Here is a 17,165-nt window from a genome sequence, read left to right as displayed (position 1 = left end):
AACCATTAAAAATAAAGAGTAGCACAAAGTAGGGTTGTCGTCATGATACACAATCATCTCATATTTAAGATATCAAAGCAGTGATCTGTATTAAATCCAGTATAATCACCAGTATAGGCTACATGTAGAGAGGATGAATTAAAGTGTGAACTCAGTGTAAATGAAATACACTAAAATGAGTTTTCAGAAATATAAACCAAATGGGAGTCTGAGGAGTAAAAGGTTTCCTCAGATGAACTGCATTAAGTGAAGATTATAGAGCTTTTTAGCTTAAGCTGATTTAAGTTTTATCTGCTTTGTATCGTAACCAATAAAAAAAGAACAGAACAGAAGCTCAAGAGACTCTTCTCCATCAATCCTGAAGATCTTCAGCTGCGTCGAGTGAGAATTTTATGATTAAAGTAGATCTGACTATCCTTTTTCCCCCCCGTTTTTTTATTAATTCTAAACACACATAAGAGTGTAAACAGTGACAAGCATAGAAAAATACAGTGTGAGGTAGATCTGACTATCCTGACCCTACCTGAATAATCACAGGGTTAAAGCTGAATGATTAAAAGAGACACCGGCTGACAATATATATGACATTTGTGTGTGTTTTGTAATATTTATGTTGTATAATCTGCAGATTAATATGAGCTTTGTTCAGAATTACTTCTCAAATTATTATAATGAATGTTATCATAAAATCATACAATGTTTCATAGTTATTTAGCAGTAGTTGATGAAGATGAGTGTCATTAGTGTTTGTTTTTGTATTATTGGTGTCATATTGTGAGAAATAACAGTATTGTCTTTCATTAAAGCAGTTTATAGTCTTTTCTCATATATCGTGACTCCAATAATCAGTTTCTAACAGCAAACACTCAGAATAAAGTGAGATGATGTGAATGTCTTGTTGAATGAGTGTTGATAGTCTGAGGATCATCACTATTAACAGAGAAACTGCTGAAAACACTCTTTATTTCATGTCAATAGTTCCTGTTTTCACCTCATTTATTATGCTGATGTCTTCAGATCTGCTGTAAATTGACACTTAAAGCTCATTTCATTGTTGTCAACAGACTGAGGGGATTTCTTGGTTACTGATATGTTTATTTCTGTCTTCATGGCTTAAATGTTTTTCTTACAGTTCTTTACTATTTTTCTAGACATCTGTCATTATTTTAATTAAGAAACAGAATAAAGTTAGAATTAGAAACAAAATGTTCTGAATTAGCATTAGTTGCTTTACGATAGACCGACATAAATGATTAATGCAATTAGTTTATGGGTGAAATACAAAAGGGGTTAATATAGAAAAACAACTTTTCAGGCATATTTAGAACAAGAATCATTTGACAACATTCAAACACTGTATTGAAGGATCACAGTGAAGCCCAAAATAAATCTTTATACTTTGCCACTATCCTTCAAACCACTAGTTTTCACTCATTTGTCACCAAGACGTTTTAAATCATTTAAAATATAATGAAATTTAATATGATCTCTTATTCTTTTATATACTTTATTAAGTACGGGTCAAAATGGATGTTGTTTCATTTTTACATAAATATATCTGTTACACTAAATGATAATGGAACATTAAAACATTTGGTTTTCACAAAAGTAATTTGAAACGTTAAAATAGACACTTGCATTTAATGGGTTTTCTATTTAAATTTGCTTTTGTACAATCAATTTGATGCAGATACTAAAATTTGATATCTGGTCTTTAACCCTATAAAACAAACACAGTAACTGATATTTTTGATTTGGGCAGATCAGCTCCTCCAACCAATCTGCAGTTCAGTCAGTGAAGCTCCGCCCACTACAGGTCACTACCAGTGAAGCTCCTCCCACAGCAGTCACATCATCAGTGAAGCTCCTCCCACATCAGTTCTCCAATAAAAACTGAATTATTCCCATCAGACGAGCACTGAAGCATCAGGAAGAGCTGAAACCAGTAAAGACTGAGTTTAATGAAGAGGACAGAGAGAACATGAGTGATCCAGAACCCTGCAGAATGAAACACACTGAAGATACTGAAGAACAAAGAGGTTGGTGTTTATTCTTCATTCATTCATGATGCTGAACAACATTCATGTTCTTGCACATTTAGATAAACTATCAAATACATACTGAACTTTTATGTGAACTATGAAATTATACATAATGTTCTTTTCTAGCTCAGTAAAGGGAAGTTTGAGAAACTTCATACTGATTGTCAACATCAGATCAAACTAAATATTTACGTATTTTACATTTGTTTCATATTTGCTTCACAATTTCCAGGAGTGTTACCAGAATTTAGGCATTTTCAATACAGTTTTCAACATTGCTAATTTTAGGAATAAACTGTAAACACCAAAATGTATGAAATAAATGAACTTTCCAGAATGGCTGACAGGGTTGTGAGTGTAACTTGAGCAAAATGTCTTCTTACAGTAACTTTGGTAACAGGGTTGATGAATGCAGTCATTCATTTTTATAAAAACTGAGACAATGGATAGAGATTATTTTCTTGTCCTCCCATCATGCTGTAGAAAAGAGCCCAGATGATGTCACTTCCTGGGCGTCACAGTTTTAAGAAATCCTCTGATTTTGAAAGGAGGAAAATCATGTCAGCAGTAACAGGGTTGAGTGAATCATGTAGGACACTGATAATAACACATTTAAAGATGCAGTCAGTCTAGACTTTGAGCATGTAAACTTTCTACAGACACGGCAACGTCAAGATATGACGTGATATATTTTTAAGAACATAACGAATAATAATCACTCCAAAATTTTAAAATATACAATCTACTCCACTTTACTGCAAACTTCACTTGATCTTGTGTTTCTGGTGTCCCACATTCACATGTGTATGAAAGGAAGTCAGTGGAAGAAGTCTGCTGTGACCGGCCCTTAATAATTACACTGTTTTAGGAAAATTAATTAAATATCAATCTAAATGTTGTCAAAATATGGCTGTTAATATCACATTAGATTATTTTGTCATTGATCAAATATATTACTGAAAATTGTTGTGTAGTAATAAAAATAAAGAGATTCCACATTCAAGTAACTCACATGGTGTCTTTACTAGCACTGCATGTTCTTACAACCAAACTCTTTTCTTCTAGGGCTGCAACTAACGATTATTTCAATAATTGATTAATCTGTCGATTATTTTTATGATTAATCGATGAATCGGTTTCCAACCTTTTATTCAAAAACAGAAATGACAGTGCAAATTCAAGTTGCTCTTTTAACAACCCTGAGCTGTTAAAGTAATAAAAAACAAAAAACAAATGGACTAACACAAAAACATACACATGTATGCTTTACATCTGCCAAATATATAGTTTTTTTTTTTTTTTAAATAAAGTGCACAAAAAGATGTATATTTTTGTTTAGCTTAAGATGACCAAGTGCTATAAAAAACTTTAAAATGACATTTAAAAAGTACAACAAACACAAATATATTTGTCAACAATAACCGATATGGGACAAAGCACAGAATAAATACATGACAACAGATCAGTCTTAATTTTGACAGCAAATTTTGATTTAGTTTTAGTCATAGTCTTTTGGATTTTCACTTTCGCGAACAAAGTGCATGCCACTGATAAGTGCATGCCCTCCTCACTGGACGAGGCAATATCACTTTCGTTTCGCTTTCAGATATCTATTTTATAGATGCCATCAATGCTTTTATCTTTCTAGATGTAATTACCAAAATCAAAACAGTCCATAAACCTTAAATCCTCACGAAAACTTCAGTCAAGCCAGCTCGCGCATCAACCTGAGAGATCAGCCTCCTTACCTTAAAGTGTCAAATTCTCGGTTTCTGAATGGACGGTTTGGCTTGATTGACGTTCGTGCATGATTTATATACCATTGACCTGTCCTAAAACGTTAGCACGCTTTAATCGATGGTTTGGAGATCACGTGTTTCTCCGTTCGAGAGCGCATTTCCTGTTCACATCCGCGACAAAACAGTTGATTATTTACGAACGAAAGCTCACAGAAACGTGAAAATGGTCTCATTTGAAAGAAAATATCCAAAGCTAAAAGATGATATAGTGTGACTGATTGAAGCAGCCTGTATCAAAAGTGCAGGGGTCGATTTCTGTCTTTTCAAAACTGCGGGGGTCCTGACCCCCTTGTCTCCCGTGCCAAAGGCGCGCCTGTTCAGAACAACGTTACGGGTCTGTCCGATGGTCTTTCCTCTACCTCCGCTCTGCTGTTTATTTATTTATTTTTGCTCCGCTCTGCTTTGCGCTCAGCTGCGCTTTTTTATACTAAAACATCTCTGTGTCTTATTGAGAGGCGTAATAGTCATGCGACACAACGAATCGATAATGAAATTCATTGCCAACTCTTTTAATAATCGAATTTTATCGATTCGTTGTTGCAGCTCTATTTTCTTCTCCCACATGCATACCAGTTCCCCCATCATACAACAATTCCCTCTAGTGGCATTTACCATATGACATGGTTAAGTGAACACAACATCTCCCCCAGACTTAATTGATTACACCTGTACTACATTTTACTGAACATTACTAACAATATAAACAGTATAACAGTTAATTCAAATGTTTTCTGATTTAATTTTTTTTATGTTAAGTTTCACCAAATGCAGAACAACGCTCTAATAACAAAGCATGTACAACACGAACATTTATATGTGCATCAGTACAGTTCAACTTAACTTTAACCAATAATTATCACTTTGAGTTAACTGTTACTTTTCTTTTCTTCTTATTTTCTTCTTACTGTGGAACCTTACGTTACGTTATCTTTCAACCACATTGGCTTCCTTCTACAACGATGCTTCTCTGCTTGGATTTTGACACTCTCTAATGGTGAAGCAGAAACTGGTTGTTCAACCAGAGTGAAATCTGTCGGTAGGGGTGCCAAATGAGACACGTCCCATGTTCGTCCGTCGTTCAGCTCGTAACCGTGTGTTCCTTTTCTCCTCACAATCTGCATAGGGCCACTGAATTTTGATTTCCCTTTCCTGACATGCACAGGTTTTCTCACCCTTACGAGGTCACCTTCTTTGAGTTTCAGAATCTTTGCTTTACGCTTTGTGCCCAGGTAAGCTTTCATCTTTTGTTGATTTTGCATCACTTTTTTTCTCAGTTCACTCCTGGCAGGGTTCAGATTGCACTGTGGAAGGACTAACAATTTTGTTCTCATTTTCCTCCCAAACAAAAGCTCGAAAGGAGACATTCCTGTGGTAGCATGGGGTGCTTGACATCTCTTTCTTGCAGGAAATGTTTGAACTCGGATGACAGGAACTGAGGTCCATTGTCGGTGACAATTCCCCTTTTGGCTGAACACTGATCTCAGAAAACTGGTAACAGTAGTCGCAGTCACATGAGGTGTGAATGCAACCTCTGGCCATTTTGAGTGGTAGTCAATTAATGTAATGGCATATCTGCAGCTAACAGGGCCTATCTCAAAAGGGCCCACCACATCCATGCCCAGTTTCTGCCACGGACTGGCTGGATACTCAACTGGGGTCAGTGGTGCATGTGTGGTTCTAGCTGTCTTATCGCTAAGTTGGCAGGTGACACAGGTTGCAATTGTGGACTGTACAAGCGAATCCATCTCGGGCCACCAATATAAGTTTCTGAGTCGCTGTTTGGTCTTCACAATTCCTTGATGGTTTTCATGTGCTAGAGTGACCAAACGTGAACGTAAGCTAAGCGGCACAATCAGCCTGTGAGTTCCTCTTAGCACATAAGTGTCGTGAATAGACAGTTCATATCTGACTGGAAAGTAAGGAAGTACATTCAGCCAGTCATTCAGTACAGCCAGCCATTCACAATATATTGATGCAGTTTGATGAGCTCAGGGCAGGAAGAGCTTTCAGCAGCAAACTCAGCAACAGGAACAGCTGACAGCAGGGTGGTGATGGCAGCTACAGTTTCTGGTTCGGAGTCTGAGTCATAGTTCATCCCATTTGGCAAAGGCAAACGTGATAGGCAGTCGGCTACTTGGTTGTCAGCTCCGCGTTTGTACTCCATGTCATAATTATAACAGAGCAATCTGGCAGACCATCGAGCCACTCTAAGTCCAGCGTGTCCCATGCCCTTCGTTGTCAACAGAGTAGACAGGGCTTGGTGATCTGATCTTAATTTGATTTTTTTGCCCCACAGGTACGTTCTCCAGCATCCAATGGACCAGACACAAGCAAGGGCTTCTTTTTCAACTACAGAATATTTCCTCTCTGCCACTGTCAAAGTTCTGGAAGCAAAAGCCACAGTCCTTTCTAACCTATCTGGAAGGATCTGAGTCAGGATACCACCTATGCCATAGTCTGAAGCATCCGTTGTTACAATTGTGGGCAAAGCAGGGTCAAATAAAGCCAATGCAGGGCTCTTTGCAATCGGTTCTTTCACTTTCTGGAAACTTCTGTCTGCCCCGTTGGTCCATGTGAAATTTGTGTCTCCTCTAAGCACATCTCTCATAGGCTCAACAACTGCTGCGTAGCTCGGAATAAATTTAGCATACCAAGCAGTAAGGCCTAGAAACGATCTTAGTGTGGATGCATCCGAAGGAGCTGGGGCATTTTGTATTGCCTCCAAGTGGCTGTTGTCTGGCATCAGGCCTTCCTTTGAAATGGTATGTCCCAGGAATGTGAGTTTCTCCTGGTGAAACTTACATTTTTTTTTATTTAGACGCAAACCTGCTTCTTGCAGTTTGTGCAGCACTGCTTGGAGGTGGACATCATGACTCGCAGCAGAATCACCAAATACAATTATGTCGTCCAAATAAAACTGGACACCGGAAACACCTTTGAGGATGGTAGACATCAGTTTTTGAAATGCTGCTGGGGCTGACGCTAATCCGTAACAGACTCTCTTAAAACGGAACAGGCCGTCCTGTGTTATAAATGCAGTCAGATCTCTGCTTTCCTCATGTAGTGGAACCTGATGATATGCATTTGCAAGATCAATTGTGGAAAACATCACAGCACCTCTTAACTGTGAAAAGAGTTCCTCGATGTGTGGAATGGGATAACTGTCCACCACAATTGCTTTGTTGGGTTCCCTAAGATCCACACACATTCTGATATCCCCAGACTTCTTCTGAGTCACTACGATGGGCGATACCCAGGGTGAGGCGTCTACTCTTTCAATTATGTCTGCTGCTAACAGACGGTTCAGCTCCGCCAACACAGCATCCCTTACAGAAAAAGGCAACCTGCGCAGCTTCTGTTGCACAGGGACAGCATTTTCGCTCAATTTCACTTTATGTACAAAGTTCTTTGCACAGCCAAAGCTTGGCATGGCAGAATGAGACACCTGCTCCACAGACTGTTTGTTGGTGAGTACTTTATTCCCTTTTATGCACAGGTTCAAGGAAGATATTAAGTCCATGCCCATCAGTGGGTTTCTGCTTTTCACAATATAGAATATAGCAGGTACTGAACATTCTCCGTGTTGTACACACGTCTTAATACATCCCAGAACAGGAAGGTCGTCTTTTGCATATGTGACAAGACGCACGTCAGACTGTTCCAGGTGCAGCTCAGAAAAGTATTGTTTATATATATGCTCTGGCAACAAAGATACAGAAGATCCTGTATCAACAATTAATTCCTGCACTGTAGTGCCTGACAATGTGCCCACTTCAATATTACACACAATCTTGTTGGCAGCAGGAGATGTACTAGTCATGTACAAGACAGTCAGTTCAGGAACTTCAATTTCTCGGATGTTATGTTTCCTTGCCGAGCGGCACACTTTTGCAAAATGTCCAATTTTGCCGCATGATTTACAGGTCTTGTTTAAAGCTGGGCACTGCTTAGAATTTGCAAGATGACTACTGGAATCACAATGGTAACATTTGCGTTCAGAATGCACTTTCGTTCTACTCTGCTGCTTTTCTTGTGTGCCTTTATGTGCGTTCTTTCTTTTTTTCACACGTGCAGTCTTTGAACTGGTAATTCGGCAGGCTTCGCAAATTCACTGGCATTAGCCATTGCGTTTTCCACTTGGATTGTGACTTGTATTGCTCTGTCTAACATTAAATCCGCTTCAAGCAATAAACGTTCACGAATTCGACTGCTGTACACTTTCTCAACAATTTGATCTCTCAGCATTTCATCTTCTTTATCACCAAATGCACATAATGACACCATATCACGGAGCGCGGCCACATATTGCAGGATATTTTCATCATGTCTTTGCTCTCTTTGCCGAAATTTGTGTCGCTCCGCAATGACATTCACTTTTGGAACAAAGTGCGCCCTAAGAGCCGTAAGTGCAGATGCATAAGTCGTACCAGTGTTGGGAAGAGTGTAGAAATTTCTCTGTGCTTTTGTTCCGAGGCAGTGAAGCAATGTAGCACGCTTATGAGTGTCAGGCCAGTCATCTCCCTCTGCATGAATCGCCAGCAGGTAGTTCTCAAACATTTGCGTCCATATTCCAAATGGAATTGTAGGTTCACCAGGACATTGTAAGTATGTAGGAGGAAGATGGACTGCCATCCTCATGGTCAGTTTGTTGTGTAGTAATATAAATAAAGAGATTCCACATTCAAGTAACTCACAAGGTGTCTTTACTAGCACTGCATGTTCTTACAACCAAACTCTTTTCTTCTCCCACATGCATACCAGTTCCCCCATCATACAACAACTCCCTCTCTCTGGCATTTACCATATGACATGGTTAAGTGAACACAACAAAAATATTTCAGAGCAATGTTTTCTTTATTTTCTTAATATTATTTATAAATTATTAAGAATTATTTAAGGGAAGGTGGCAGAGCAGCTATTTGGTAAATTCTGTACCCAGAAGACCTCCATTCAGTGCTGACTGTCTTAATTCAGTAAATCTTGATTTAAAAACATTTGAAATTGGAGTCAGATTAAACGATCAGCTAAAGTAAAATTGAGACTAAATTCTAAAATGAAGTGAACTTCACAGGAGCGCTGAAAAGACGTACACACATTATACCTTCACCCCAACCACTGGATTCTGTTGTTGGAACGACAGCTGGTCCTTTACAATTGGATGATTAATGTTAAAGTTTCAGGGACATATGTAACTAATTTATGCAAATGCATCAATATGATCGTAATGTTTTGTAGCAGTTATCTTATCTATGATTTATTGAAAATGAGATGACTTTTTTTTTCTTTCACTTCAGAGCTGATGGAAGTGAAGGAGGAGAGTGAAGAACTGAGTGAAGTGGAGGAGGAACATCATGACAAACCTGGAGAAAAACCTTTGAGTCGCTCAAACACTAAAAAGACATTTTTAAAGAAAACAAGAGCCAAGAAATCTACAACCTGTACTCAGTGTGGAAAGAGTTTCTCAACCAAAAATAGTCTTGAGGTTCACATGAGAGTTCATACAGGAGAGAAGCCGTTCACATGTGATCAGTGTAGGAAGAGCTTCAAACAAAAAGGACATCTTAAGGAACACATGAAAGTTCACACTGGAGAGAAGCTACACACATGTGATCAATGTGACAAAACATTTCTAAGGTCATCAGACCTGAAGAGACACCTGAGAGTTCATACAAAGGAGAAGCCACATTCATGTTCTGTGTGTGGAAAGAGTTTTTTACTGTTGTATAGTTTACAAGAACATGAGAAAACACACACTGGTGTGAGAGAGTACATGTGCTTTGAGTGTGAGAAAACATTTACTAAAGCAAACCATTTAAAAGTGCACCAGAGGATTCATACTGGAGAAAAACCTTACAAGTGTTCACACTGTGACAAGAGATTCAGTGATTCATCACATCTGAAAGCACATGAGAGGATCCACACTGGAGAAAAACCTTACAAGTGTTCACACTGTGACAAGAGATTCAATCTGTCATCACATCTGAAAACACATAAGAGGATCCACACTGGAGAAAAACCTTACAAATGTTCACAGTGTGACAAGAGATTCAGTCAGTTAGCACATCTGAAAACACATGAGAGGATCCACACTGGAGAAAAACCTTACAAGTGTTCACACTGTGACAAGAGATTCAATAAGTCATCATCTCTGAAAACACATGAGAAGATCCACACTGGAGAAAAACCTTACAAGTGTTCACACTGTGACAAGAGATTCAGTCGGTCAGAACATCTGAAAACACATGAGAAGATCCACAGCAGAGAGAAGCCACACACGTGTGATCAGTGTGGAAAGAGTTTCTCTATTAAAAGTCACCTGAAGATACACACGAAGATCCATGCAGTGGAGAAACCACATCACCACAGTCTGAAATAAAGTAGTTCATTTTTATGTGCTGAACAAAAAAATCTCTTCTGTGTAAGTTAGCCACAGCCAAATCTCTCCTCTCCAGCTATAGTTGGCGCCATGGGCAACAAGTTCTATTTATCTATTTATTTTTGTTTTGCAGTTACAAAATGTTTTTTTGTACCTGCATCAGAAAATTATTCACAAAAATTTTAAGCAAACAAGTTTAACCCTTTAACGACCCAGTGGTCCGCTGGCGGGACTGATAGAGTGTTATAAGGTTAAAAAATATGTTTTTTTTAAATGAGGAGTATACCATCTAACTAATCTTTTATTATGCTCGCAGTGCGTCAGTTAAAATGAATTGCAATATTAATTTAATAATAAAAGTAGCATAATAATAACAAAAATTTAACAGCCCTGCGTGTCCATCCGCTATACGCCACTGTAAAGGGATAAACGGTGTTCAGGCACGGCATCAAAGCGATTACCTGTTTAATCCAAATCCACATGCGTGGACTGTTCAATATTCAGTACTGCAATGTCTGAGTCTCTCCAGTCACAACGATGTTTCTCATGTGTTTTCAGTCGGCGTAACAAAGAAACGTTTACTAGACTGTGGACTAGCTTTGCTCTCTGAACAGTGGCAGCCTGCAGCTGAATTTTTGTGATCACTGAAGCGCCGGGTATACTTCGGCCGTCCGCGTTTGTGAATTTGACGTTCGTAATTTTCGTCAAGCAGCAGGCTCGTGGCCAGCCACACACCCCGTCCGCATGCAGCCCAAATTTCGAGACCACGCAGATGGTGCACATGCAACGGCGCATGCGCAAGCAAGACGGAAGAGTCCACTAGGTGGCAATATGCACAGTACTGAGCACAATGTGCAGTCGTCAAAGAAGAATGTAAAAAGCGATTCAAAAACAAGACAAACTCAGAGGCATGCTTTCCCCATCGTTTTTTAATTCCTGTTCTCTTGGTGTATCCAGTGGTCCGCTGGCGGGACTGATAGAGTGTTATAAGGTTAAAAAAGATGTTTGTGTATCCTATTTTTCTTCACCGATCCTACCCAGCAAATGCTGCCCCAGTCTCAAGTCCCCTCTCGATGCATCCTCGATAAAAGTCGGATCAAGAACACCTCCAGGGATTTGAACTGTACTTGGCTAGATGTGAACTTTGAATTGGATCAGTACTCGGGCAGCAACTGATGACATTTCACAAGAACAGACAAGAACACATATTAAAAAATGGATAATGAATGAATGAATGAGGCATTTATATAGCACTTTACTATGTACTACTGTACACCGCAAGTGCTTCACAATCACATCAGGGGTCGCTCCTCATCAACAACCTGGATAATTCAACAGCAGACAAAGAGCAACAGCACCAAGATCAAATCTGTGGTTTATTGATAAAGAAAATGCCTATTTGAAAATTTGATCTGACGCTGTCCAAGTTGTGAGATCCAGACGATCACTGGGCGTTCAGCGCTCATGTATCCCGCCAAGAGCAGCCTTACCTCGGCTAGTCCTTCTGATGTTTGCCGCTGACTCTGATGACTCTAGTGGTTAAACATGAGATATAATTCATCTTTTGTATATTTAACAGGCAATTTTTGGTTTCATTAATCTATAATTTGTTCCCTGGAAAATCGTTTTGGTTGAGGGTAAAGTAAAGTTTCATAACTTTATATATTTAGGTTATTTACCTTTACGATTGTAGTCTATTAGAGCGCTGACTTTGAATGTTTGACTGAACCGTTTGCTTTAATTTTTATTGTAGCTTCTTATACCTGTAAATGTAAATGTACCTTTTGCTTATATTTTTATAATGGCTGTTATTGATCATTAAAACTGACATTTAACAAAATGAGACAGAGTTGTGTTTTATGATTGCAAACTATATGCACATATTGCCTGAACCACATATGTTTAATATTTTTAAAATGTAAATGAAAAGAGGAAGATTTATAGTTCTGGTTTATACCATTCTGGTGTTTTATAGTTTGTTTGGTTGTAAATATACATGCAGTGAAGATAATCATTGACTGCGTTGCCTAAAATATACATACAGAGATAACTGGAGTGGCCAGAATATCAAATGTCAAGTGTCCCCAACTAAGCAAGCCAAAGGCGACAGCGGCAAGGAACCCAAACTCCAACAGGTGACAAACAGGTGGCAAACGTTAAAATTGAGAAAAAAAACTTTGGCAGAAACCAGGCTTAGTTGGGGGGCCAGTTCTCCTCTGGCAAACAGTGCTTTGTTATGATTCAGGTAACTATCATAAGTCCGATAGGATCGCAACATTTAAAGCATTTAAGCTTCAGTTCCATCCAGTTGAGGATCGTATTCATCCCACCGGTATGGACGGTTTGTTGAGGAAGTGTGCCACTGGTTGTCGTGTCAATGAGGCCTTCACAATGGATGATCTAGTTGACTCAGTCTCTGCTGATACTTTAGGGCTGCGTTGTGGTCGTGTCAAGGTGCAGGTCCTCGATCTCACCTGAAAACGGCCCGGATCTGGTTGACTACGGTAAACCTCGGGATAAACAAAGAGACTAATATTAGCGTAGATGCCATTCTTCTTCTGATGTAACGAATACATCTGGTGTTATAGGAAGTGTTCCCGGTTCTGGCTGACCTAATCTATGCAGCCTAATAATCCTTTAACGGATTTGAAAATATAAATTTACATTTACATTTACATTTATTCATTTGGCAGACGCTTTTATCCAAAGCGACTTACAAGTGAGGAATACAACAAGCGAGTCGTTATGACGAGGCAACATTTATAATGTGTTATGTGTATGCCAGGTTAAAGAGATGCGTTTTTAGTTTAGATGTAAACTGACAGAGTGTGTCTGCATCCCGAACAATGCTTGGAAGATTGTTCCAAGTCAAGTCACCTTTATTTATATAGCGCTTTTTACAATGCAGATTGTGTCAAAGCAGCTTTACAGTGATAACTGGTATATAATTTTGGCTGCACAGCAGCTCTTAAAGAATAGTGTCAATGCAGGCAGATCAAAAGCACTGTTGAATATCGAATGGCCTTATCAGCTGGCCTGAATTCTGAGATCGCAATAAACGTAAAGGATTATAATTATTTAAGAGCTCGCTCAGGTACTGGGGAGCTAAACCATTTAGTGCTTTGTAAGTAATTAACAAGATTTTAAAATCTATACGATGTTTAAAAGGAAACCAATGCAGTGATGACAGAACCGGGCTAATATGGTCGTACTTCCTAGTTCTAGTAAGGACTCTAGCTGCTGCATTTTGTACGAGCTGTAGTTTATTTATCAAGCAGGAGGAACAACCACCCAGTAGAGCATTACAGTAATCTAGCCTTGAGGTCATGAACGCATGAACTAACTGTTCTGCATTTTTCATTGAGAGCATATGTCGTAGTTTAGATATATTTTTAAGATGGAAGAATGCAGTTTTACAGATGCTAGTAACATGGCCTTCAAATGAAAGATTGGTATCAAAGAGCACAACCAGGTTCCTAGCTGACGACGAAGACTTAACAGAGCAGTCATCAAGTGTTAGACAGTTATTACATTAAGTTTTCGGGCCAAAAATTAGAATCTCTGTTTTTTCTGAATTTAGTAGTAGGAAATTACTGGTCATCCAGTTTTTTATATCAGCTATACATTCTGTTAATTTAGCGAATTGGTAAGTTTCATCAGGGTGCGAAGAAATATAGAGCTGAGTATCATCAGTGTAACAATGAAAACTAACGCCATGCTTCCTAATGATATCTCCCAAGGGTAGCATGTATAGAGTGAAAAGCAACAGTCCTAGTACTGAGCCTTGCGATACTCCATATTGAACTTGTGACTGATATGACATCTCTTCGTTTATTACTACAAACTGATAAAGGTCAGATAAGTATGATTTGAACCATGCCAATGCAATTCCACTAATGCCAACATAGTTTTCGAGTCTATTTAAAAGAATATTGTGATCAATAGTGTCAAATGCAGTACTAAGATCCAGTAACACTAATAGAGAGATACAACCACGATCTGATGATAAGAGCAAATCATTAGTAACTCTAATGAGAGCAGTCTCAGTACTATGGTATGGTCTAAATCATGACTGGAAATCCTCACAGATACTATTTCTTTCTAAAAAGGAACATAGTTGTGATAAAACTGCCTTTTCTAGTATTTTTGACAAAAAAGTGAGATTTGAAATTGGCCTGTAATCGACTAATTCTCTAGGATCAAGTTGTGTTTTTTTAATAAGAGGTTTAATAATAGCCAGCTTAAAAGTTTTTGGTATGTATCTTAGTGATAAAGATGAATTAACAATATTAAGAAAGAGGATCTGTGACCTCTGAAAGCATCTCTTTCAATAGCTTAGTCGGTATAGGGTCTAACATACATGTTGTTGATTTTGATGATTTAACAAGTTTAGACAATTCTTCCTCTCCTAAAGCAGTAAATGAATTGAATTTTTCCTCAGGGACACTACAATGCACTGTCTGACACAATACTGTAGTAGACGGTTGCATGGTTATAATTTTTTCTCTAATATTATCAATCTTGCAAGTAAAGAAGTTCATAAAATCATTACTGCTGTGCTCTTTGGAAACATCAGATGTTGAAGCTTTATTTCTGGTTAATTTAATCACTGTATCAAATAAATACCTAGGGTTGTGTTTATTCTCTTCTAAGAGTTTGGAAAAATAGGCAGATCTAGCAGTTTTTAAGGACTTTCTGTACTCAATCATTCTCTCTCTCCACGAATTGCAAAATACTTCTAGTTTTGTTTTCTTCCAGCTGCGCTCCATTTTTCTGGCTGCTGTTTTTAGGGCCCGAGTGTGCTCATTGTACCATGGCATTGGATTAATTTCCTTAAACTTTTTTAAACGCAAAGGAGCAACTGAGTCTAATGTGCTGGAAAACACAGAGGCAATAGTTTCTGTTGCAACACCGAGGTCTTCTAAGCTGTCTGGTATGCTAAGGCGATGAAACTGATCAGGAAGATTATTTATAAAGCTATAACATGCCACGCTGCTTTCACCATCACTGCCAAGGACCCACGGGTGGACTTTAGGTGGCCACGGTATGGACTTCAAGAAAAAGTGGGCCACAGAGGAAATATGTTCACCACTGCAGCCATGCCAGAGGCCGCTAATTTTCAGACAAATCTAGACCAACACCAAATGACCCTGGACGGTGAACTGCTGGACATCTTCAATGGTCCTATTAATTGCCCCAACATCACCTTTGTTCAGATTTACGCCACAACACCACATGTGCACTTTGACACATTTAAACATCCGGTCAGCAGGGTTATTGCCACCTGTGGCCTACACATCCCAAAACACACCAGTATGCTCCTTCAGAGAGCCAAGTCATACATAGATCATATGCAAGACTTGGCCAGAAAGACTATGTGTCAGACCCAAGCTAGGATGGAGGCTGTGTACCTGCTTAAAGGAAAAATCCCACGTACTCTAGAAGCCAGAGATTTTTACAATCCACAGGCCATTTACCATCTGCTGGAGAATAGACCAATGCTGATGCCGTTTAAAGACAACGCACATAAGTTGGGCCTAAGACACGTAATCCATCCAGTGGCAGACTACCTCACAAACACACTTTACACTCTGCTTGATGAGTGTAAATGTAGAGGTGGGTTCAACAACACCTGGACACAGTGGCGTAACTTTGTTTTAAAAAGTGGGTGGGATAGGAATGTGTATGTGTGTGTGAGGGGGGGTGTATTGTAATTGTATTATTACAATAATAATATGATATTAAAATTAATATGATAGTTTCTTAGTATATGATACTTTCTTACATCTGCTATAATAATATATGTCGTTAGTCTCGAGTATGTACATTAGTTAATAAATATGTGTATCCGCTTGTGATAAACAAATGTCCTAATGGACTAGGGGCAGCATTTTCGTTTAACGTGCAAGAGGTTCTGGGTTCTAATCCAACAATGTGTGATTTTTTATTTTTTTTTTGTCATTAAAACCAAAGATGTTCGTCAGTGAGTGTATATCAAGAGCAGGGACACGTTTATGTGTATTGAGTTTTGTGATTTCAAAGGAACGAAATAGAGAGTCTCCGCAACAGCGATTGATTGAAGCGCTCGTCCTTGTGAAGACTGCGCAGTGTGCACGAGCACCGAGAACACTGTTGCGCCTCTGATAGCAGCAGTTACGAGCACTCAACATAATTTCAAAACAAAAAATCACAGCGGCAGATCACCAATTATTAACACAAATTGATAATAAACTAGAGGTGTTTATTTAGTATTAGATATCCGCGAGATGCCGCGAGTGTAACGAAGGCGGGACTCAGAGTAAGATCCACATGCGAAGCTTTATTAAATGTTGAGCGTGGTCGTACAGGCATGGTCAAACGGGGCAAACAGGAACATCAGAGACAGGCAGGATCGTAGTCAGAGAACAGGCAGTGGTCAAAAGGCAGGCAGCTATCAATCACAGAACAGGAGAATCAGACAGGGATCAGGAACAGGAACCAGAACAGACAGGGAAACAGGATAAACACTTGGAAATGTATCACAGGGAAAACAAGACCTAGCGATGAGGTGATGTGTGTAAGAGTCTTTTATAGTCCTTGTAATGAGCTGCAGCTGGGTGTGAGTGATACTGATTGAGTGAGTGAGTGCAGGTGATTGTCCGGGAGGATTGTGGGAAATGGAGTCCTGGAACTGACGGTGATCGTAACAGTGAGATGTTTCAAAAAGTGGTGGGGACAATATCGACCCTTTCAAAAAGTGGTGGGGACATGTCCCACCCGTGCCACCCGCAAATATGCCTGGACAGCGTGCCAGTACAAACTTGCACTGGAGGAGATGTTTTATGGAAGGCCCTACTCCCCCCGTTCCAAGCAGTTCTCAGTCAGCTTGGGAACCAACACCACAAACATTAACAGCCTCACCAGACAGAGAGGATTCCTGGGTCTGTCACCAGTAGGTAGCACCAGCGT

The 17,165-nt window shown here is 39.2% G+C and overlaps 1 pseudogene; it reads left to right on the top strand.

Moving 5' to 3' along the window:
- LOC137007702 (uncharacterized) overlaps positions 1–17,165 on the top strand; it is a 1,237,067-nt pseudogene that overhangs the window by 201,303 nt on the left and 1,018,599 nt on the right.

Source organism: Chanodichthys erythropterus, chromosome 3 (assembly GCF_024489055.1).
Source record: "Chanodichthys erythropterus isolate Z2021 chromosome 3, ASM2448905v1, whole genome shotgun sequence".
In the NCBI taxonomy this organism is placed as follows: domain Eukaryota; kingdom Metazoa; phylum Chordata; class Actinopteri; order Cypriniformes; family Xenocyprididae; genus Chanodichthys; species Chanodichthys erythropterus.
Note: the sequence above shows the minus strand (reverse complement) of the source record. Positions and strands in the feature narration are given on the sequence as shown.